Source organism: Crinia signifera, unplaced genomic scaffold (assembly GCF_055691185.1).
Source record: "Crinia signifera unplaced genomic scaffold, ASM5569118v1 HAP2_SCAFFOLD_126, whole genome shotgun sequence".
Lineage (NCBI taxonomy): Eukaryota > Metazoa > Chordata > Amphibia > Anura > Myobatrachidae > Crinia > Crinia signifera.
In genome coordinates, this window is record NW_028142019.1 from 304,251 (window position 1) to 327,435 (window position 23,185).

General features: G+C 51.3%; 1 long non-coding RNA gene across 2 annotated transcripts in view; it reads right to left on the reverse strand.

Annotated features, from left to right (window-relative positions):
* Positions 1-23,185, reverse strand: part of LOC146052830 (uncharacterized) — a 258,656-nt gene that overhangs the window by 173,263 nt on the left and 62,208 nt on the right. Inside the window, exons 5-6 of one of the 2 annotated variants that reach the window (XR_014467684.1) lie at positions 19,929-20,142; positions 6,301-6,524 (exon numbers count right to left, since the gene is read on the reverse strand). This is a non-coding gene — a long non-coding RNA (uncharacterized LOC146052830). The remainder of the gene's footprint in view (positions 1-6,300; positions 6,525-19,928; positions 20,143-23,185) is intronic. The other variant, XR_014467685.1, reaches the window with a different exon arrangement.

Consider the following 23,185-nt stretch of genomic DNA (forward strand, 5'->3'; position numbering starts at 1 on the left):
TGACTAGATCGCTTAGAAATGAAAAAAGGATCACTCCACGTGTATACCCTCTGGTGATGACGATTGCGCGGTCCCGCGCGTCGCTGTTGCTTGACTAGATTTACACTGCATCCAGTTATAAATCTAGTCATTGCCAATGTTCTCACACCAGAGAACACTGGCCGTGACAGATTGTTCAGTACACAATGCTGAGCCATCTGTGCTTAACTGCAAACTTAGCACAGAGGCTCACTTGCACTGTGTGTGCACAGCTTTAGGGATGGACGTCTTTGCAATTGATGACAATAGTGCAACTGCCCATTGATTGTGGCACACTATGCAATGGATGACCATCAATGTTTTTACCTATTGATGGTGATCCATTTTCTTTGACTGATTGGATTGTGGGCCAATCAAAACATGTTGCGGGGCTTCATGAGTGTTGGGGCAGAGCTATGCTGGTGGTAAGGGTTGCTGGTCTTACTGTACTGCATATTAAAATAATAATAATAAAAAATATATATATAATTTATGTAAGGTGCTAAACAACATATAATGGTGATTCAATTGTTTTGTGCACCCGTAGCTCTTGCCTAATGTAGTGGGAGCTAAAGAATTGTTCGCAGCACTTGCCCTGGTCTTGTTGGCTGCATTTTTGCGCCCTAAATAAACTAGATGCAGCTTATTGCCCTACTGTGCGCGAAGGGTGCGAGGAGAAATCCAGGTGACGTGCAGCCTGGGAGTCGGGTCACCAAACAATTGACTTTGATTTTAAAGCTCGTTTGTCACTGAGCGCCCTTTAGCTGTTTTGAAACTACACATCCCAGCATGCCTTGCCATAGTTTTAGTATTCCCTAATAGCAGAACTGTGGCAAGGCATGATGGGACTTGCAGTTTCACAACAGCTGGCGGGCCATAGTTTGGACATGATTGGTGTATTGGGTTCGTTAGCTGTTCACTAGCCTTTTGCACAAACCACTTTGGCACATATGGAGATGTAATCTCTTTATTAGTCTTTTTATTAGTCTTGCACTCTACTATTACATATAATGCATGCCTTGACACCGTTTCACCGTTCGTGACACCCAAAATGTCATTAAAATATTTGTTCCAACCAGATTGTTGCTCGGAAAATGTCCAAACTTTTTTTATTTCTTTACATTTTTGAAATACACAAAAAAGGGATTTTTGTAAGAACTTACCGTTCGAATCCCTTTCTCTGATATGGACCTGGTGACACAGCTCAACACTGGGATGTAGGAGGGTCCGAAGGAGCCAGGCACCTATCCTAAATCTTTTAGAGGGTAGGCTCCTCCCCTACTGCATCCCGGACTCTTCAGTTCAATCTTTCAAAGCCACTGGAATACATTAACTCAGTACAAACGCCTGCACATATTATATGCACATTTTTTAACAATAATTGTTACTTTAACCAATTAAACATGAACATCATGAACACTGGCATACTTACTGAGCGTAAGGGAGGGATCGCTGTGTCACCAGGACCATATCAGAGAAAGGGATTCGAACGGTAAGTTCTTACAAAAATCCCTTTTTCTCTTTCAATGGTCCTGGTGACACAGCTCAACACTGGGACGTTCCAGAGCCGGTCCTTTGTGTGGGTACGCTCAGGTCTGCAGCTCTCATCACTGCTCGCCCGAATGATGCGTCCTCCGACGCGAACTCATTGAACCTATAGAATTTGGCAAAGGTATGAACAGATGACCAAGTGGCAGCCCTGCAAACCTGCTCAGCTGTTGCCCCATGTCGAACCGCCCAAGAGGTGGCAACTGACCTGGTGGTATGCGCATTTATCCTTGCCGGAACAGGCCTTCCAACTTTAGTGTATGCAAAAGCTATCACAGAGCGCAACCACCTAGCAATGGTCTGCTTAGATGCCGGCCAACCAATCTTGTGTATGTCATACAACACTAACAAGGTGTCAGTCTTTCTGACACTCTTAACTCTGTCCACATAAATGCGTAATGCACGCACAACATCCAAATTCCTCAATTTGTCACTTTTCTAGAACCCTCTGGGGGTTGAAACACAGGTAGAACTATCTCCTGGTTTAGATGGAAAGCAGAGACTACTTTTGGTAAAAACTGAGGTACCGTCCGAAGAACTGCCCTATCCTCATGAAATATCAAGAAAGGAGACTTGCATGACAATGCTCCTAACTCTGACACCCTCTTCGCTGATGCCACTGCCAACAAGAATACCAGCTTCCATGTGAGAAAACTTAAGGTCCGCCGACCTTAATGTTCAAAGGTGCCTTCTGAGGCGAGAGAGAGAGAGAGGGTGAGGCGAGAGAGAGAGAGAGAGAGGGTGAGGCGAGAGAGAGAGAGAGGGTGGAGGCGAGAGAGAGAGAGAGGGTGAGGCGAGAGAGAGAGAGAGGTGAGGCGAGAGAGAGAGAGAGAGAGAGAGAGGGGGGTGAGGCGAGAGAGAGAGGGTGAGGCGAGAGAGAGAGGGTGAGGCGAGAGAGAGAGTGGGAGAGAGAGGGTGGAGAGAGGGTGGAGAGAGAGAGGAGAGAGAGAGAGGGTGGAGAGAGAGGGTGGAGAGAGAGAGAGGGTGGAGAGAGAGAGAGAGAGAGAGGGTGGAGAGAGAGAGAGAGAGGGTGGAGAGAGAGAAAGAGAAAAGGAGAGGGGGTGTGGAGGAGGGGAAGTGAAGGAGAGGAGGGGGGAGTGGAGGAGCAGAGAAGGGGAGGGGGTGCGGAGTATAGGAGGTGAGCAGGAGGGAAGCGAGAGGAGGAGGGGAAGCAGAAGAGGAAGGGGAGCTGAGGAGTGAGAGGAAAGAAGAAAGGAAAGTAGGGGAGGGGGTGAGGAGTATTGGAAGCAAAAGAAAGGAGGGGAAAAAGGAAAGGAGGAGGGGGAAAAAGGAAAGGAGGAGGGGGAGCGGAGGAGGTGGTTGGGGAGCTGAGGAGGAGGGGAGAACAGAGAGCAGGAGCAGACAAGAAGAGGGGGAGAGGAGGAGGAGAGGAGGCATGGAGGAGGTGCAGAGAAGGGAGCGCAGTGCAAGCTGGTGCTGGGTACCTCCTGTGACAATCAGCAGCGATGGTAGCGATGATTTTGCTGCCCTTGCTCCTGGGCAGACTGGGTCTGCTGCACTTTCTCTTCTTCTGTGCTAGTCATCTCCTTCCTGCTCCATCTCCCCGGCGCTGGGTCTTCTCTTCCTGTACCCCAGCACAGGTTCACTGGCAGTCAGAGAAGAGAAAAGTGTGGGGAAATTGGTGAGGAGAGCAAAAGAGGGGAAAGGGAGAGCTGGGGAGAGGAGGAGGGGAAGGAGGAGAGGAGGAGAGGGATCAGAGAAGAAGGAGCAAAGGAGTGGAAGAGGGGGATCCGAGAAGGAGCAAAGGAGTGGAGGAGGAGAGAAGCGGACATGTAGAGAAGTAGCACAGAAGGCACTGTGTACCTCTTGTCATTGGTGCTGCATGGTACATGATCAGCAGCGATTGAAATGCTCCTCCTCCTCCGACGAAAAGTGGTGGGGAGGAGAGAGAGAAGGGGAGCAGAGAAGAGGAGGAGGGGCAAAAGAGAGGAGGAGGGAGAGGAGTAAGAGGAGGGGGAGCAGAGTAGAGGAGAAGGGAGAGCAGGAGAAGAGGAGAGGGGTGAGGAGGAGGTAAAGTGCAGGAGAAGAGAAGAGAGGGGAAGCGGAGAAGTGAGAGAAGGGGAGGGGGTGCGGAGGAGATGAGGTGAGCAGGAGGGAAGCAAAGGAGAGGAGGAGGAGGGGTAGTGGAGAAAGGGAAAGAGATGTGGTAGCTGAGGAGAAGAGGAGCGGAGACAAGGAGAAGGGAAAGCAGGGGAGGGGTGAAGAGGATTGGAAGCAGAAGAAAGGAGGGGAAGCAGAGGAAAGGAGGAGCAGAGGAGAGGAGGAGCGGAGGAAGGGAAGCTGAAGAGAGGTTGTGGGGGAGGAGAGGGGGGGAGGAGAGGAGGAGGGAGCGGAGGATGGAGAGTAGATGAGGAGGAGGTGGGGGAGCTAAGGGAAGGAGTAGGAGGAGTGGAGGGAAGGATAGGAGAACGGAGAGCATGAGGAGAAGGGAGAGCAAGAGCAGAGGAGGGAAAGTGAAGGAGAGGAGGAGGGGGAGCATAGGAGAGGGGGGAGAGGTGAAAGCAGAGAAGGGAGAGCAGGAGAGGGGGTGAGGAGAAGGGGAAGTGAAGGGGAGGGGGCTGAGGAGGTGTGGAGAAGGAGCAGACGTGCGGAGAATGGAGAGCAGTATATGCAGGCGCTGTGTACCTATTGTAATCGGTGCTGCATGCTACATGATCAGCAGTGATGGAATTCCGGGTTTTCTGCCCCTGCTGCACTCCCTCCCCTTCGGTGCTAGTCATCTCTTCCTGCTCCATCTCCACATCGTTAGGTCTTCTTTTCCTTCACCCCAGCATAGGGTCATTGGGGGGGAGGGAGGGAAAGAGAGAGAGAGAGAGAGGGAGAGAGAAAGAAAGAGGGAGAGAGAGAGAGAGAGGGGGGGGAGAGAGGGAGAGAGAGAGGGAGAGAGAGGGAGAGAGAGGGGAGAGAGAGAGAGGGGAGAGAGAGGGGGGGGAGAGAGAGAGGGGGGGGAGAGAGAGAGGGGGGAGAGAGAGAGGGAGAGAGGGGGGGAGAGAGAGAGGGGGGGGAGAGAGAGGGGGGGAGAGAGAGAGGGGGAGAGGGAGAGGGAGAGAGGGAGAGAGAGGGGGAGAGAGAGAGAAAGGGGGAGAGAGAGGGAGAGAGAGAGAGGGGAGAGAGAGAGGGGGAGAGAGAGGGGGGGAGAGAGAGAGAGGGGGAGAGAGAGAGGGGGGAGAGAGAGAGGGGGAGAGAGGGGGGGGGAGAGAGAGAGTGAGTTGTGGGGAAATTGGTGAGGAGGAGAGAGATAGAGGGGAAAGAGAGAACAGGGGAGAGGAGGGGGATAAGGGAAGAAGGAGCGGAGGAGTGGAAGAGGAGAGGGGGCAAAGGAGCGGAAGAGGAGAGGGAGCAGAATAGAGGAAGCGGAGGAGGAGGGGAAGCAGAGGAGAGGAGGGGGGATCGGAGGATGGAGAGTAGATGAGAAGGTGGTGGGGGAGCTGAGGAAAGGAGGAGGAGAGAAGAAGGGAGAGCAGGAGCAGAGGAGGGAAAGTGAAGGAGAGGAGAAGGGGGAGCAGAGGAGAGGGGGTGAGGAGGATGGGAAGTGGAGGAGAGGAGGTGGAGTGAGGAGGTGTGGAGAAGGAGCGGACATGTGGAGAAGGAGCGGAGAAGGGAGAGCAGTATACATAGGTGCTATGTACCTCTTGTCATCGATGATTCATTCTACATGATCAGCAGTGATGGAAACACCATGTTTTCGGCCCCTGCTCATGGGTCTTCTGAACTCTTTTTTCCCAGTGCTAGTCATCTCCTCCTGCTCCAACTCCATGGCGCCGAGTCTTCTCTTCCTGCACCCCAGCACGGGGTCACCGGCAGTCTGAAAGAGAGATAGAGAAGTGTGGGGAAATTGGTGAGGAGGAGAGAGATAGAGGGGAAAGAGAGAGCAGGGGAGAGGAAGATAGGGGTTGTGGAGGAGGGGGAAGTGGAGGAGAGGAGGGGGATCAGAGAAGAAGGAGCTGAGGAGGAGTGGAGGTGAGGAGGAGGGGGGGGCAGAGGAGGATGGGGAGCAGAGTAGAGGAAGAGTTAGAAGGGAGAGCAGAAGAGCAGTGGAGGGGGAGAGGGGGTGCGGAGGAGGGAAGCATAGGAAAGGAGGAGGGAAGCAGAGGAGGGGAATCGGAAGAGAAGGAGGTGGTAAGGGAGCGAGGATTCAGTATGAAATCCCGACGCCTGGAATCCCGGCGTTCAAAATCCCGACAAGGGGGGGGGGCGTGGATCGTCCCCCCTTGCGGGCTCGCTGCGCTTGCCACGGTGGTAAGGGAGCGAATATATACACACATATACGTATACACACACACAGATGGCGCCATCAATTTTATTTTAAACAAACAAAATAACAGAAGGGGGGACATTATGGTGTTACCGTGTACCTATAACATATTTAAAAAGTATGCCTTAACCCAGTGGTGTCAAAGTCACGGCCCTACAGCTGTTGTGGAAGTACACATCCCTACATGCCCTGCCACAGATTTTATATAATGGATCGCTAAAATCTGTGGTAGGGCATGCTGGGAAGTGTAGTTTCACAACAGCTGGAGGGCCATGAGTTTGACACCACTGCTAAACCCCTTAATGCCCATTACATGTAATCACAACCCACCACCTAGCATCATGCCACACCTCTTCCCTTAGCCCAAAGCAGATTAATCTTGCACCTCCTCTCCCCTCCCTCGCTCCCCCCCCCCCAAGACATACTCTTCGCCAGTCGTGACCGAAGAGTGCACTCACATAGAATCGGTCGCAGGTGGGGGTACTGCAGCATCTGTCGGATAGGGCACCTCTCTCCTCCTCAGCGTCGTTCCCAGCAGCGTTGGGCTGTGTTCTCTGCCGCAGCGCCCTGGGGGCGGAGTTGGGGCAGCTGTCTCCCCGCCTGTATCCTTCCCGTCTATGTTGGGCGGTGTCCTGAGCAACGTCCTGGGGGTCCTCAGTGGCAGCAAGGTTTTAGTAGCATCCTGAAGGGGAGGGAAGAGGAGGAAAACATCCATATTTAAAAAAAAAAAAATGCTGGTCTACAACAGTATGTAAAAATAGCGGCATAGTGAGTTTAGGAGAATCCTGTTCAAAAACTTGCAAAGAGATGGTGCCAGTGTGCACGCTCAGAGAGCAGATAAAGGGCGGGAAGGGGATTAAAAATAGGTCCTGGCATTTAAAGTACACAGGCCCACCTTGGTGTCAATAGTGTCAACACATTTGTGTGCGAGCGCTCAGGAAAAGAGGGTGTGGACACTCAAAATTGGCCTTGTGTAGTGTTCCACACCATATACCACTTCTACACATTCTGCAACAAAATAATAGACCCCATTATACTTGCCCCTTACACATTATGCCAAACGTATTGAGCCAAAATTCACATAATGCCACGCGGATTGAGCCAAAATTCACATAATGCCACGCGGATTATTCTTTATTCCCAGCGGTGGCAGGCGGCATTTCAAGGAAAAAAAACCTAACCCCATTGCACCTACCCCACACTGTCCCCCATCGCACCAGCCCCACACTGTAGTATCCCATCACACCAGCCCCACACTGTAGTCTCCCATCACACCAGCCCCACACTGTAGTCTCCCATCACACCAGCCCCACACTGTAGTCTCCCCATTGCCTCCTCACCCCCTCTCCTCTGCTCCCCCTTCTCCTCTCCTTCACTTTCCCTCCTCTGCTCCTGCTCTTCCTTCTTCTCTCCTCCTCCTCCTTTCCTCAGCTCCCCCACCACCTTCTCATCTACTCTCCATCCTCCGATCCCCCTCCTCTCCTCTGCTTCCCCTCCTCCTCCGCTTCCTCTATTCTGCTCCCTCTCCTCTTCCGCTCCTTTGCCCCCTCTCCTCTTCCACTCCTCTGCTCCTTCTTCCCTTATCCCCCTCCTCTCCCCTGTTCTCTCTTTCCCCTCTATCTCTCTCCTCCTCACCAATTTCCCCACAACTCACTCTCTCTCTCCCTCTTCCCCTCTCTCTCTCTCCCCCCCTCTCTCTCCCCCTCTCTCTCCCCCTCCCCCCCTCTCTCCCCCCCCTCTCTCTCCCCCTCCCCCCTCTCTCCCTCTCTCTCTTTCTCCCCCCCTCTCTTCTCTTCCTGCACCCCAGCACGAGGTCACCGGCAGTCTGAAAGAGAGATAGAGAAGTGTGGGGAAATTGGTGAGCAGGAGAGAGATAGAGGGGAAAGAGAGAGCAGGGGAGAGGAAGATAGGGGTTGTGGAGGAGGGGGAAGTGGAGGAGAGGAGGGGGATCAGAGAAGAAGGAGCTGAGGAGGAGTGGAGGTGAGGAGGAGGGGGGGCAGAGGAGGATGGGGAGCAGAGTAGAGGAAGAGTTAGAAGGGAGAGCAGAAGAGCAGTGGAGGGGGAGAGAGGGTGCGGAGGAGGGAAGCATAGGAAAGGAGGAGGGAAGCAGAGGAGGGGAATCGGAAGAGAAGGAGGTGGTAAGGGAGCGAGGATTCAGTATGAAATCCCGACGCCGGAATCCCGGCGTTCAAAATCCCGACAAGGGGGGGACGTGGATCGTCCCCCCTTGCGGGCTCGCTGCGCTTGCCACGGTGGTAAGGGATCGAATATATACACACATATACGTATACACACACACAGATGGCGCCATCAATTTTATTTTAAACAAACAAAATAACAGAAGGGGGGACATTATGATGTTACCGTGTACCTATAACATATTTAAAAAGTATCCCTTAACCCAGTGGTGTCAAAGTCACGGCCCTACAGCTGTTGTGGAAGTACACATCCCTACATGCCCTGCCACAGATTTTATATAATGGATCGCTAAAATCTGTGGTAGGGCATGCTGGGAAGTGTAGTTCCACAACAGCTGGAGGGCCATGAGTTTGACACCACTGCTAAACCCCTTAATGCCCATTACATGTAATCACAACCCACCACCTAGCATCATGCCACACCTCTTCCCTTAGCCCAAAGCAGATTAATCTTGCACCTCCTCTCCCCTCCCTCGCTCCCCCCCCCCCAAGACATACTCTTCGCCAGTCGTGACCGAAGAGTGCACTCACATAGAATCGGTCGCAGGTGGGGGTACTGCAGCATCTGTCGGATAGGGCACCTCTCTCCTCCTCAGCGCCGTTCCTAGCAGCGTTGGGCTGTGTTCTCTGCCGCAGCGCCCTGGGGGCGGAGTTGGGGCAGCTGTCTCCCCGCCTGTATCCTTCCCGTCTATGTTGGGCGGTGTCCTGAGCAACGTCCTGGGGGTCCTCAGTGGCAGCAAGGTTTTTTTTTTTTTTAAATTCAGTAGTTTTTTATTGAGTTTTTGAGTACCAAAAAAAAACATTAAACACACCCCTCCAAGTATTACATAGCTGTTGCTTATAACAAGTAAAAACACGTAGTTAGGCATAAACATCTTGGTGGCAATTATAAGAGGATATTAGAAACAGGATGTCTTATTCAAACACATTTCTTTGGAGTAATACAGGATATGTAGATACCCGAGGGCGCCTACTCGGGTACCGTTTGTAAGAACATAGCGGAGCAAGCAAAGAAATGTTCACATTTAAACATTGACATGAAAGGAGCAAAATCACCATGTACTAATATGATTTACAGTCAAATTAATGCCAGTAGCAACTTCAATAGCTAAATATTACTGTCTAGTATTATTCTAACAAGTCAAAATAAACCTCCCCCCTTCAAATGACCAAATCAAACCTCCCATGAAACCCCCCACCCTGTACTACCTAGCCCCAACTGAGGTGTACCTGGATCCCTAAACTGTTCCCCCCCAACTACTAACTACCCACCTTATACTAACTATCTATTCCCGACCCCTTACCTATGCCCACCCATTGGTAATTAGCACCCCCCCCCCCAAATAATATCAGGATATGAATAACAGGATCTGCTGAGGGCTATGCATATATTTAGTGCCCCAAACCCAGCCTTAATAGACTAGCCATTCCCCTGAGTGCATCAATATATTGCATTTAGCATGAAGAACATTTGATGCCATAAGAAGTAGTGCTACAAATGAAAAGTTGTGTACTGTACCCAAACAATGTAATACCAATCACGCTCTGAGAAAACATAAGGATTGTCAATACTATATGTGGTATACAGAATCACAGCAGTAAAATTTTCAATATTAGCAGGATAAAGGTACAACATTGAATTGTAGTTCACATAGGAGATCAACAAAATATCAGCAAAGTATGGGAAGACCGCGTGTGTACTGATGTTGTACGAGAGCTTAGTCTGGCCAGTCCACGGAGCCATAATAAACTAAAAAGGTGATAAGAAACTCGTTTTCAGCATCTCGCAAGGAAAGCATATAACATCCAGGGTCACTATCCTTAATGTGTGGCAGTCCCGAGCAAAGATCAGCAAACAGGAAATAGCAGGACATGGTTTTAAAGGAGCTACCATTAGCTAGAGTAGAGTCCTGTGTGTACAAGTCCCGGACAAATAAAGAAACATGAGCCATAGGGTTTTCAGCGTCACAGGATGCATGTATAGCGGCCGCAGGCACATCAGTACGGGCAGCCTTCGTAGAGGAGTCGGACATAATAACACACTGTGTATCAGATGGATTAGATTAAACATCCCATCACCTTACATGTCCTTCTCCAGCGTGTGTCACTTAAACATATAAACATTTCCTTAATATAATACCTGAAATAATGACTCGGAGACTTAGGTTTGGCAGAACTTGTTAACTGATTTATTTTTGTAGAATTTTTGATTATTTATTTTTATTATTTTATTAATTTATTAATTAATGGTGGCCAAGAAAGAACGGCTACTAACTAAACTCCACCCAACTACCCACGTAACAGGCCTAACTCATAACAAGCGGTATCCAACTCAACCTCGCCCCCTTTACTACCCACCCCTCCGGGTGAGGTTGCTGAACCCGACACGGGTGTTACAGCAACATGCCTAAATGAATGAGAGGTGGTTCAGCAATGATGAATGAGAGGTGAGTGACCGGCCGAGAAATAACTGATATACTTTATTGAAAACTGCCGTTCTTTCCCGCCAGAGCGGGGTACCAAAGGAACCCCGCACCGCCACCATCTAGACTATTGACTCAATACCTATCAACAGATCCTCCAAGAACATAAAGAGTCCCTCATCAACCAGATGAACCCCATCAGGCCGGAAAAGGTGTTTATGTCCAAACCTGATCCTATCATGAGCAACCACTGCCCCTCCGGAAGCTAACACCCATCTAGCTATTGCCGCATTAAGCTTCTTCCTGGATTCATCAATTGCCTTAGGATTATTAACCCCCCTCCAACATTGCCGGGGAACGATAAATGACCACACGATGGTGCATGTGGGCCAGGCCGATCTAATGGCCGCCAGATCCTCTAAAATCCAGTTGCGCAGCTCTAACTGAGGTATTTTCCCTAGATCATTGCCTCCCAAGTGAAGCACTAGTACTGATGGTAAACCGTACTTGCGTGCGTAATGCCACAGTGAATTCCTAAGGGCCCTCCAGGACATACCCCGTACCCCTAACCACCTAATTAATCCGATGGCGGCAGAGGGGGGACCCTTACCTGTGCTAGCTAGCCTAACAGCCCAGTAGACGAATGAGTGGAAAAAGTGTTACTGAGGACAAGGGAAAAGCAAAACTGTTAAATGAGTTCTTCTCATCAGTATTTACTAAGGGAGAGCAGACTGTGGAACGAACATTTACCACAAACGGGACAAATAAGCCAGATCTCATTGTGGATTTCACGCCGAAGGAAATAATACTGAGGCTAAGCAAACTCAAAACAAATAAGTCACCAGGGCCAGATGGGATTCATCCGAGGGTATTAATGGAATTAAGGGATAAACTAGCTACCCCCCTACATTATATCTTTAGCAAGTCACTATCGTCAGGTATAGTACCAAAAGATTGGAGAATAGCAGAGGTAGTGCCAATATTCAAAAAAGGAAAAAAGGAAGATCCCGCTAATTACAGACCCGTTAGTTTAACATCAATTGTGGGTAAACTATTTGAAGGATTTTTAAGGGATGGTATCCAGGAATATTTAGATCATCACCGTCTACTCAGTACTAACCAACATGGGTTCGTGAAAAATCGTTCATGCCAAACTAATCTACTAGGGTTCTATGAAGAGGTTAGCAAAAACCTCGATAATGGAAATGCTGTAGATGTGATTTTCCTAGATTTCGCTAAAGCATTTGATACTGTCCCACACAAGAGATTGATTAATAAAATGGAGAACCTAGGATTGGGTGAAAATATCTGCAGATGGGTAGGGAATTGGCTATGTAATAGAGAACAAAGAGTGGTTGTGAATGGTGCCGTATCAGATATGATACCGGTACTAAGTGGAGTGCCCCAGGGCTCGGTTTTGGGGCCCATTTTGTTTAACATTTTTATTAACGATATTGGGATAGGGTTACTCAGCAATGTATCCATCTTTGCGGACGATACAAAACTTAGCAAAGTCATCAAATCACCAGAAGATGTCACCATGCTTCAAAATGATCTTGCAATTCTAGATGAGTGGGCTAAAAAATGGAAGATGAGGTTCAATGTAGATAAATGTAAGGTTATGCACCTTGGGAGACACAACCAGTGTGCAAGTTACAACCTTAGCGGAGAGGAACTGGGTAATTCCATACTTGAAAAGGATCTAGGAGTCCAAATAGACAGCAATCTAGGATGTAGTGCCCATTGTAATGTAGCTACAAAAAAGGCCAACAAAATTCTGGCATGTATTAAGAGGGGAATGGAAACTAGGGACTCAAGGGTAATTATGCCACTATATAAAGCATTGGTGAGACCTCACCTAGAGTATGGAGTACAGTTCTGGGCCCCACACTATAAAAAGGACATCATAGAATTAGAAAAAGTCCAAAGGCGAGCAACAAAGCTTATTAGGGGAATGGAGAATTTAAGCTACGGGGAGAGATTAAGCAATTTGGGACTATTTACATTAGAAAAGAGACGTTTAAGGGGGGACATGCTCAACATGTACAAGTATATCAAGGGCCAATATAAGGAACTGTCACAAACCCTATTTTCTACTAGAAAGGAATCTAGGACGCGAGGGCATGAGTATAGATTAGAAGAAAAAAGATTTCATTCAGCTAGTAGAAAGAATTTCTTTACGGTCAGAACAGTCAAACTCTGGAACTCTCTTCCCAGAGAGGTGGTAATGGCTGGCTCATTAAATGCGTTCAAGGCAAAGTTGGACAAACATTTACTGGAGAAAAACATCCATGGGTACAAATAAGAAATATAATTCGTCTGTAAAATACCAGAACCTACCAAATCAGCAATGGATATCTATACCAGGTTGAACTAGATGGACGCAAGTCTTTTTTCAGCCTTACCTACTATGTAACTATGTAACTATGAGTGACCGACTACCCACACCTGGAGTCTATCCATTCCCAGACCTAAGGGAAGAGATGCAAGAGAAATGAAATGGGGGTTAGAATGGACTGTTAAATTGGGAGCCCCTTTACATATTTATGAGGATCTGCCAAAAAGAAAAAACAAATTTGGTATGACTATTCGAGGCACTTTCAAACAGTGCCTAAGACATGCTCCAATCACGATTGGAGCCATACCAGGACACAAAAGGAAAGAGACAAACAGGGGGAAGGGCCGGGTCTTGGAAAGGAAAGGGATGAAAGGTGTACTCGGCCGGAGAAAAAACGACTAGACCTGCTGAGGGACTTTTAATTAGACTATAGCCAAATTAATAATCACCAAATTCAGTCCGTCAGATCATGCAAAAAGCGGGAAAACTCCGGACGCTGGCCCAATAGCAGAGCGTAGTTAAGCCCCGAGTAGGGAGGACATAGGGAAGGGTAAACAAATGACCATCCATCAACACGACAGTCACAAACAGACAACTCAGAAAGACTTATGATAGCAGATGTGGCCTGATATACTTCTTGTAGCTCGCTGAGCGCCATCTCCCTAGGGATTTTATGTCCTCAACCGACCAGCCGGCTTCAGCTGCCGCAGTAGCGGCACCTATTCTAAAGGAATGCGTCCCGAAATCTCGCGGTGACAGGCCCAATCGAGACAGGCAACGCCCCAGCATCCATCGGAACTGGTACAACGTCAGAGGCGAACCATCATAGTGCAGGAGCCAGGATCGCCCTGAGGAAGGTCTCACCAGCATATACAATGTGCTCAATGACACAGGGCACACTGACTCAGGGACAACAGGGCCCATGGAGGACCACCTACCTCTAGCCGACTGATCGGTCTTGGACCTTCTAATCCTAAACCATAATGCCCCTCGCTCTAAGCGTATGTCGGACAGAAGGAGGGTCGCGTCCCTAGTCTTCGAGGGGGAAACCAGCTCGGATACCCTAAAAGCGCCGTGGTAAGCCATAGAAAAAGCTAGCCTAAACAGGAGCGCCTCGAACGCAGAGCTAGCGCAATGCCCCACCTTTTCTAGCAGATCACGAAGAAGAGGGGCATTAATTGGTCGGCGACAGTCTGGAGGGGCTGGCACCTTCCGTGCCCAGCCCTTCATGGCCTTAGTGACTAGAAAACCCTTAGTAAAATCCGGCCGCCCTTTGACCCTAGCAAAGAAAGATATGCCCGCCAAGTACCGAGCCGCCACCGCCCTAGATTTTCCTGAGCTATATAAAAACCAAACGAAAAACAGCAATCGCTGCTGACCCCGCCTACCTGGCTGCGCGCCCCCTCCTGAAAACGATTCCCATTCTGCCCATGCCTGCCGATAGCTTCGCAGAGTACTGGGTGCCAATGAGGACTCCGCTAGCCCCTCCAGTCGGGCTCGATCACCTGCCAAACGTAAGAGGGGCAGGGTGTGCCCAACAAATCAGCGTTAGGAGCAAGATCGCGGAAACGCTGCCATTGAAAACGCGAAAGCGCGTCAGCTATCTCGTTATCAACGCCGGGAACATGCTGGGCTCTAAACATTATGTTGTGACGCAGGCATTGGAGGGAAAGCTGCGCCAGGATTCTTAACACTAACAGGGATTTGGCCTTCTGATGATTAATGGCGTGAACAGCGCTGAAATTGTCGCACCAGAAGAGCAGGCTCCTGTTCGCCAGGCGCGGTCCCCAGATCTCTATGGCAACCATTATGGGAAAAAGTTCTAGCAGCAATAGGTCCCGGGTGAGGCCCTCGCGGGCCCACCCCCGAGGCCAAATCTCCGCGCACCAATGCCCATCTAAGAAACAGCCAAAGCCATCCGCTCCGGCTGCATCTGTGTACAACTGAAGCTCTGAGTTTACCACGGTCGGGGCCAGCCAAATCCGCACCCCGTTGAAATCTTCTAAGAACGAGGCCCATACCCTCAAGTCCCGCCGAATTTCGGCAGACAGGCGGACTAGATGGTGCGGTTTGCTCACCCCGGCCGTGGCCCTCTCGAGCTTCCTGCAAAAAAGCCTGCCCATGGGGATGACCTTGCAAGCGAAGTTGAGCTGTCCCAAAACTGACTGCGCCTGCCTCAGAGGGATCTTAGACCTACTCCCGCATTGCAAAATGGCCTCGCTGAGCCTGGCTACCTTGTCGGCCGGCAGGCTACAGCATCCCTTTTCAGTATCTATCAAGATACCAAGAAATGACAGACAAGTACAGGGGCCCTCGGTCTTGTCCTCTGCGATGGGGACCCCGAAATGCCCGAAAATCGTTTGAATCCTAGCCAGAGTGCGGGCGCAGTGATCGGAGCCAGCCGGCCCGATGCACAGAAAGTCATCCAAGTAATGGGCGAGGCCGCCCCCCCTCGGATGAACTCTCAACACACCAGTGCAGAAAGGTACTGAACTTCTCAAAAAATGCACAAGAAACAGAGCACCCCATCGGCAAGCATCTGTCGATGAAATACTCCTCTCCTATGCGGAAGCCCATGTACCTAAATGAACTGGGGTGCAGGGGATGAAGCCTAAAAGCCGACTCAACATCTATCTTAGCCATGAGTGCCCCCTGTCCAAACGACCGCACCATTGCCAGGGCATCGTCAAATGACTGGTAAGTCACCGAACAATATTCCTCTGGGATGGCGTCGTTGACAGAAAAACCCGCTGGGTAAGACAGATGCTGTATAAGGCGATACTTCCCCGGGGCCTTCTTAGGGACCACGCCAACTGGGGAAATAACCAAGTTATCTAAAGGGGGGTGAGAAAAAGGGCCTACCATGCGTCCTAACTGAATCTCCTTATCCACTTTTTCCCTCAAAACTTCTGGGAGTGAACGAGCGGATTGGAGGTTACGATATGACCCGCCCTTAACTTCCTTTTTAACTGGCAAAACAAAACCTGCTTTAAAACGTTCAAACAGAAACAAGGCAGCTTCCCTATCCGGGTAGCGCTGTAACCAATCGGCCATGGCATCCACGTTCACAGGCGAACGCGCCTTACCTAGGATTCCCGCCTGCTGCTGCTCTGGGTGTAGCGGCCGCCGCCCCTTTATTGGGGCGGGGGCCCCGAAAGCAGTTGGAGGCTGGGTGGTTTCCCGAACAATTAATGCATATGTGTCGAAAACGACAGCGTTGGCCCATCTGACAGGAGAAGTTATTAAATGCAAAGCATTTCCCTTTTGATGTGCCTACCGCTACGGGCCTATTCGTTGCGACAAAGCGGCGCGCCGGAAGGGTCTCCTGCATCGGTCGCTGCGAGGCTAGTGAGGCCGCGGCGGGAGCCGGGGTGGCGGAGGCAGCCTCCACCGCCCCCGACCCCATGCGCGTGAGCCCCATCCATATTTCTACGTCCTTGCACCCTAGGTCAAGTATGAATAGGCAGTCCTGCTTGCGCCGGAACTGCTCATCATACGTTCGCCAGGCCGTGCCCCCGTACGTACGCTGCATTTCGTGTACCATATGTATATACCTAATCACGTTCATGTGTTCGTCCGGCCGATCCTCCAAGTAACAGGCCGCGAACACACAAAACCCCGCCAGCCAGTTGTCATAAGACCTATAGGCCTCGGACCCAATGCCGCCCTTGTCTTTGGCTGCTTTGAACGCTTTCTTAGAGTCCTCAGTCAGACTGAACACGTCAACGTAATCACCCCTCTCTATCTTCTTCCTGCAACTCTCGCGCAAACCTCTGCACACTGCCTTATAATCGCAGTGCACCACCGCTGGCAAGTTCCTTCTCTTCCTCTCTCTACGGGATATGGCGGATAACTTCCTGCGCTTAGACTGCTGCGCCCTCTTCCCTGCCTCCTTCTTGGCGTATCTAGCTGCACGCTTGCGCGCCCTAGCTGAGCTCCCCACATCAGACCCACCCGCTGAGGAGGAGGAGGAAGAATGGTTGCTCCCAGACCCGCTAGAGGAAGTGCCCTGCGCAGACCCTACGTCATCCTCAAACGAGGCCTCACCTGAGGAGTCCGGCTGTGCAGCCCACGTATCAGCGTCATCCGCATCATCACTGGTGTTGCCGGCGTCAGCCTCTTCTTCCAAAGGTAAGTCGTCGAGGTAGGGTTCAGGGGACCTATGCCTTGGCCTACCAGACCTCCTGCGCCCCGCGGCCCGTTGCGCCTGGCTAGATGTAGAGGGCCGGCCTTCTATGGCCGCTACTGCCGACCCCACTTCCCTGACGGCCTGCATAAACTGGGAGCAGCCTGGTAAGGGCTCTGCCCGTGGCCTTGCTCCCCTACCCCTCCTAACCCTGGGCTCCCTATTCCCGGAGGCGAGGCTATCGGCCAGGGGACCCAGGGCGCTGGCCATGGAGGTGAGGGCAGAGGACAACATGGCTGGATCAAAGGCAGCGGCCGGGGTTGCCCGTGTGTGGCCCCTACCTGGGCCCTCTGCAGAGCCCGAGCGACCGGCACGGCCTGCATCCCCCCGCCACCATGCCGCGACCCCCCCCGTCATCCTCTAGCTCTCTCCTGCTCATCCCAGCCCGGCCACCCCGCAGCATCCCACTGCCTTCCTCAGCCTCATCCTGCAGCCGCCCAGCGTGACTGGATGAGCCACGCTGCCTGACACTTTGCCGCCTCTGGCTGGCAGCAGCGTGACTCCCGTTTGAGTCCCTATCGTCAGACCTTTCTGACGGAGCATGCCTCCCCCCCCCGCTGCGGCCTGCCGCGGTGTGTGCGGGCGTCGGAAGCCCTGCTCGGCGCTGGGGACAGCGATGCTGTCCGCACCGCACCCTCGCCGGTTCCGGCCGCGCCACCATGCCTCTGTGCCCCGCGTGACGCGCCGGACCTGGAGCCCCGGCCGGCGCGTCGCGATGACGCGGTCCCCCCACGCTGCGCCCGGCCAGCCCGCCCCCCAGCAGGCCGCGGCGAAGCCCGCGCACCCGGATCAGGCGCAATGCCTCTACCGGTGCGCGTCACTCCCCGCGACGAGCAGCGGGCGGCGCCGGAGGCTGCGGGGAGAGGGGGGCAGCATCACCAGCCTCGCCGCCATCATCCCCTGAGAAACGAGCAGGGCGGCGGGCAGAGCGCCGGGGCCTCGCAGCTGCGGCGGAAGCCATGCCAGCGTTTAGAAATAAGGTACCTGACTCGCTAGACCTGACACGCTGGGAGCTCAGGGACCCACGACCTATCCCTAGAAATTCTGCAGGAAGAAGAGGAAGCCTCCTCCCCTTCCTGCCCCTATGATCCTTCTTCCTCTGACCAAACCTCCCTTTCCCATAGGGTCCCCGAGTCACCTGCTCTCTGACACGCAGCTGAGGGATGTTTAACCCTCTACATGCCTATGCAGGCACTCCGTTATTCATATGTCTGTCCGCCGAGGAGCAGATAAGTAGAGAAGCAGGAGACATGAGACTTTCAGTGTCACAGCATATATTCAGGGTGTCTTCAGACTTGTCGTCCAATGCATCTTCAATGTAGGGGCTGGGAACAGTGTCCCACTGTATAACAGACAGTCTGGCTATAAGCCTATCAGCAGAAGATGCAATAGCCTGCAGGGCACAGTTCAGTAACGCTTCCATCTTGAGGTTAGCAAAGAAGCAACCAGTATTATGGAGACAGTGTCCAATTGTACTTAGCGCTGAGGAGATAGGGTAGTCGAATCAAAGAATCAAATGATCTGCTGGAGATCCAAGATGACGGGGCCAGGAGGATGTACAGAGGCGGCCACAGCCCAGGGAGTATGCGGGCAGGACAAGGCTGGCACCCCCTGCGCGGACAGCGGCAGCGTGTCCCTGACGGGAACGCTTCCCGCATACACCGCTCACCTGTACAGGGAGTAGCCACCGGCCTCCGCAGCACCCGGGGAGTAGACGGATGCAACCCACAGGAGTCTCAAGCCGCCGAGCAGAGTGGCTAAAATGGCGCCGGGTCTCAGTCTCTCCAGTGACAGGAGGAAATAGGCCAGGAGTCCTCGCGCCGCCAAATCAAGCCGGCCAGCTGGGTCCAGGGGTATCAGGAGGGCACCAGAGGTCGAAGCAGGCAGGGTAGGCAAGCCCAAATCTCCGCAGATAGGATATAGAAACAGGATTTTTACGGAGCTCGGCTTCCCCACGTCCACCCGCTAGCTCAGTCAGGCCACGCCTGGCAGCAAGGTTTTAGTAGCATCCTGAAGGGGAGGGAAGAGGAGGAAAACATCCATATTTAAAAAAAAAAAATGCTGGTCTACAACAGTATGTAAAAATAGCGGCATAGTGAGTTTAGGAGAATCCTGTTCAAAAACTTGCAAAGAGATGGTGCCAGTGTGCACGCTCAGAGAGCAGATAAAGGGCGGGAAGGGGATTAAAAATAGGTCCTGGCATTTAAAGTACACAGGCCCACCTTGGTGTCAATAGTGTCAACACATTTGTGCGCGAGCGCTCAGGAAAAGAGGGTGTGGACACTCAAAATTGGCCTTGTGTAGTGTTCCACACCATATACCACTTCTACACATTCTGCAACAAAATAATAGACCCCATTATACTTGCCCCTTACACATTATGCCAAACGTATTGAGCCAAAATTCAGGATTGAGCCAAAATTCACATAATGCCACGCGGATTATTCTTTATTCCCAGCGGTGGCAGGCGGCATTTCAAGGAAAAAAACCCTAACCCCATTGCACCTACCCCACACTGTCCCCCATCGCAGCAGCCCCACACTGTCCCCATCGCACCAGCCCCACACTGTAGTCTCCCATCACACCAGCCCCACACTGTCCCCATCACACCAGCCCCACACTGTAGTCTCCCCATTGCACCTGCTCCACACTGTAGTCTCCCCATTGCTCCAGCCCGCACTGTAGTCTCCCCATTGCAACAGCCCCACACTGTCACCATCGCACCAGCCCCACACTGTCTTTCATCACAACAGCCCCTTAAATTGTAAGCCATCAAAATGTCACCCTTATACTGTATGTAGAAATGGAGGAGGGCGGCTGGTGCAGCAGTAAACGGGAGGCCGAGGCAGCAGCGTGGGAGGGTGGAGGAAGGAGAGGCAGTCAGGACATGGTGGCAGCGGGGGTAGCCGGCGACATCATGCAGCAGTCTGACTGTACTCACCACCAGACGGTCCACACCAGGGCAGCGCTGCAGGGCTGACCAGTCTCCTCCTGTGGTCCAGGCGGCGCAGCTCCCGGAAGTACGCGTCCACTGTCCTGTGATCTGGAAGACGGGGCAGCTGGGAGGCGGCACACGCGGATTGGCTCCTCTGTCAATCACAGGTCATGTGTACATGTGTCCAATCCTCACAGACAAGGGCGGGCATACAGCCTATCTAGCAGGCAGCCCAGCCCTAGAAACAGAATGTATTCCTAAATCACTCACCAAGGTAACCCATTGTACTAACCTAGTGCACGCACTACTCGATTTGTCATACACTGTTCCCAAATCATAGTTTGATAAGCCGCGTGGTCGCATTGTCCCATTTGGGATGCTGCACCTTAGAAGGGACTAGGGTTGCACTGGCCTCTAGGGGTACAGAGGGAACCCCGCAGTGGACCCACCTCATCCTCTAGGGACCCTTATTCATACTGTGCAGCTGAATTATACATATGTTACATTATATGGCACAACACCGTGACGTTCAGTGTGCACGCAGGTGTGATACATCCAGAGGCGGAACTACCATTGGTGCAGCAGGTGCATTGCACCGGGGCCCCTGACAACTAAGGGGCCCCTGACAACTAAGGGGCCCACTGCTGCTCAAACCAGCAATGAAGTATTGTGAACTTTGGTTGGGGTGGAGGAGGGGGGCCCTAAACTATATATATATATATTTGCACCTGAGCCCACAACCCACAAGTTCCGCCACTGGATACATCGGAGCGGCCCATCGCTTTATAAGGATTGTTGCGTTGTGTACCCAGCTTTAGAGAATAACTATAGAATTGTGCTAGATAATTAGTAGTCAATAAATAATATAAAGACCCCAGCAATTGTAACGCAGGTAATGAACTATACCTGTGTGCGCTTAGTAAGGTGCGCTAGTTAATCCACTAAGCTTCCAGATGCATCGGGCAGGTAAGCGATGTCAGGAGGCTGATTCTAATCGTGTAGTTGGGGTAGAGATTGTAGTATGTATTCCCACACACACGTGCGCAAACATACGTTGCTAAGGTTGGCGATCGATGGGCTGCATTATTATTATCATCCTTTATTTATATGCTGCACCAAGGGATCCAAAGCTACCAATACAAAGTACATTACAAATAGGCAAAACATCGATGGTTTGTGATGCTAGAGAGCTGCTGTTGGTAGATGCGGCCCATTGGGGGCAGTGCTAAGCTAAGGACTCTGCAAAAGATGGCAGAGAACCATCAGCCATCGATGGTTAACAACCAAATACATATTACTTTTTACGATTAGAGGAATGGAAGGAGAAACAAGGGGAAGACACTAGTTAGTCAAAAATGGTGGGGGAAGTAGGTGTTCTTCCCTACAGAAGGGACAACCATCAATTGGTGCAAACCATCGATGGCTCACTGTTTATAATTCCATACCATCAAGGTTTTTCACTGATCACACCATTGATAATTACCCCCGTGGGTGGCCATCCATTTGTCATATAGACAAGGATTATATATATACTAGGTGATTCATCGCGCCCTACGGGCGCTCATCACACCGTCGTAAGGGGCTGCGCCCCCTTAATTTGTGAACATTTGTATATGAGAAAGATGGTTAGAATTGTATGAAAGATGGCCTGCATTGCAACTTGAGTTATAGGTGAAATGTGTTAAATAGAGAGCATATGATGTGGAAGGGGGTGTGTCTTGTTTTGTTTAATTAAAAAGCGGTTACAGAGTAAGATGTACATTGATAGTGTGGATGGTACAGTGACATTTGTGGGTGTGTGTGTGTGTGGGGGGGGGGGGCTGTGTGTGCATGTTGTTTAGGTGTGTGTGTTCAATAGTATAGTAGGGTGTTTCTGAGTCAGCGGCTCCCCACTGGCGGAGGTCACGACACAGGAAAACAGGAGGCTGGGTAGTGATCGGGGGGTCCGTGAATTGCGGGAGGGGGGGGGGGGCACGGGGCGCGATAATTCACCTAGTTGGTTATATATTCGTGTAGAAGGATGGTAGGATGTTGCTGTCATTCAGAATGCATTTACATAAACAGTAATAGTAGCAGGTAAAGGTCTGACTTAAAACACCTACAGTGAAACAGAACAGGTGTTATATATTATACAAAGAATTGGTTGATGATGTGTAGGTGGACGTGCACATAGTTCATAGTTGTCACTGGAAAAAAATTGCTACAAGAAAAAATCAACACAGAAAGTTCAACACATGTGGCACTTCATCGGTGTCCATGTCGACACATGAGAATGAATATGAAAACATTCAAAAAAAAGAAAAATAAATCTTCAAAAACTCATGTCAACCTTTTTCATTGTCGACCATAGCCGTGCCAGTGTTTTGCATGTGCCATTTAATCCTGGGGTTGCCGTGAATCGCGCGCGGGGGTGGGGGGGGAGGGAGGAGGTGAGGGGTGTCCGCGAATCACGGGAGGAGGGGTCGTGGGTGGATGCCGAGAATTGCGGGAGGGGGGGACGCGGGGGGGGGGGGTGTGGGTGCCGCGAATCGTGGCACCATGAACCGTGGGAGGGGGGGCCCGGGGGGTTGTCGCGAATCGTGGGAGGGGGGATCGTGGGAGTCACCGGGTGTGCTGCGAATCGCCACTAGAAAAAATCAGCACAGAAAGGTCAACACATGTAAATGTTGACATAAGTGTGGCACTTCATTGGTGTCCATGTCGACACATGAGAATGAATATGAAAACATTGAAAAAGTGATCTTGAAAAACATTGAAAAATAAATCTTGTCAACCTTTTTCATTGTCGACCATAGCCATGTCAGTGTTTTGCATGTGCCATTTAATCGTGGGGATGCCGTGAATGGGGGGGGGGGGGGGGGGGAGGTGCATACCCAACATGACCCTCTCCAGGAGGGACACATTGCTCTGTTTCTGGACTTTCTTCTTAATTTATGGATTACCATCACCTGTGCTTAAACACCTTTCTTGTCAAGTACCCTGTTTAAAATGACAGTTGATGACAATCATAAATTAAGATGGAAGTCCACAAACAGAGCATTCTGTCCCTCCTGGAGAGGGTCATGTTGGGAGGTATAGAGGTGTGGGGCGCTCACCTGGTGTGTCTGGTGAGTAGTTGTGTCTTTGCTGTGTAACATGGAGAGGCAGAGGGTGTCTGGCACTGTCTGTGGGCTCACTGGGCTGGTTCTCTGTCATGTGAGTCAATCAAGTGAGTCAGAGGCTCCACCCAGCGTTATAGCTCCAGACACACTTTGAGTGACAGA